Source organism: Pristiophorus japonicus, chromosome 9 (assembly GCF_044704955.1).
Source record: "Pristiophorus japonicus isolate sPriJap1 chromosome 9, sPriJap1.hap1, whole genome shotgun sequence".
NCBI classification, from domain to species: Eukaryota; Metazoa; Chordata; class Chondrichthyes; family Pristiophoridae; genus Pristiophorus; species Pristiophorus japonicus.
In genome coordinates this window covers 192,921,487-192,923,986 of record NC_091985.1, presented here as the reverse complement: position 1 = coordinate 192,923,986, position 2,500 = coordinate 192,921,487, and positions in this window count along the sequence as shown.

Genomic DNA, 2,500 nt, shown 5'->3' with positions numbered 1-2,500 from the left:
TCACACACACACTGTCCCACACACTCACACCCACACACACTCACATACACACTCACACACAAATACACACTCACACACTCAAACACATACTCACACACACAAACACATACTCACACACACACATACACACACGCACACTCACACACACACTCACACACACACGCTCACTCACACACACGCACACACACACACACACCCACTCTCACACTCACACACACACACTCACACACACACACACAAATTCAAACACATACTCATACACACACTCACACTCACTCACGTGCACACACACACACTCACTCACACACACAAATGCACACTCACTCAAACACACACGCATACACACTCACACACACACTCTCCCACACACTCACACCCACACACACTCACACACACACTCACACACAAATACACACTCACACACTCAAACACATACTCACACACACAAACACATACTCACACACACACATACACACACGCACACTCACACACACACTCACACGCTCACTCACACACACGCACACTCACACACACACCCACTCTCACACTCACACACACACACTCACACACACACACACAAATTCAAACACATACTCATACACACGCACACTCACTCACGTGCACACACACACACTCATACACACTCACACACAATCACACTCACACTGATACACACACACTGAAACATACACACAAACACACACTCACACACACACACACTCACATACACACTGACACACACATACTCTCACACACACTCACACGCACACTCACTGACACACACACCCACACACATTCACTCATACACTCACACACACACACTCACACACATACTCACACACACACATACACACACGCACACTCACACACACACTCACACACACTCACACACACACACACACTCACACACACATTCATATGCACACTCACACACACATACACTCACACACACACACTGACACACACGCACACACACTTAAACACACACACACACACACTCACACACACACACACTCACACTCACACTCACACACACACACACACAAATTCAAACACATACTCATACACACACACACTCAAAACACACACTTAAAACACACTCACACACACGCGGACACACTCTTACACACACACACACTCACTCACACAAACACACACTCACACACACACTCACACACACAAACACACACTCACACACACTCACACACACACTCACTCAGTCTCTCACACACACACACACACACTCACACACACATACAAATACACACTTAGTCTCATACACACACACATACACTCACGCACACACGCACTTACAAACACGCATACACACTCACACACACACTCTCCCACACACTCACACCCACACACACTCACACACACACTCACACAAGTACACACTCATACACTCAAACACATACTCACACACACAAACACATACTCACACACACACATACACACACGCACACTCACACACACACTCACACACACACGCTCACTCACACACACGCACACTCACACACACACCCACTCTCACACTCACACACACACACTCACACACACACAAATTCAAACACATACTCATACACACGCACACTCACTCACGTGCACGCACACACACTCACTCACACACACAAATGCACACTCACTCAAACACACACACACACACACTCACACACACACACACTCACACACACACGCTCACTCACACACACTCATACACACTCACACACAATCACACTCACACTGATACACACACACTGAAACATACACACGCACACACTCTCACACACACACTCACATACACACTGACACACAAATACTCTCACACACACTCACACGCACACTCACTGACACACACAACCAAACACACTCACTCATACACTCACACACACATACACACTCACACACATACTCACACACACACACGCACACTCACACACACACTCACACACACTCACACACACACACACATTCACACACACATTCACATGCACACTTAAACACACACACACACACTCACATACACACACACACACACAAATTCAAACACATACTCATACACACACACTCTCAAAACACACACTTAAAAACACACTCACACACACGTGGACACACTCTTACACACACACACACTCACTCACACAAACACACTCACACACACACTCACACACACACAAACACACACTCACACACACTCACACACACACTCACTCAGTCTCTCACACACACACACTCACACACACATACAAATGCACACTTAGTCTCATACACACACACATACACTCACGCATACACACACACTTATAAACACGCATACACACTCACACACACACTGTCCCACACACTCACACCCACACACACTCACATACACACTCACACACAAATACACACTCACACACTCAAACACATACTCACACACACAAACACATACTCACACACACACATACACACACGTACACTCACACACACACTCACACACACACGCTCACACACACACGCA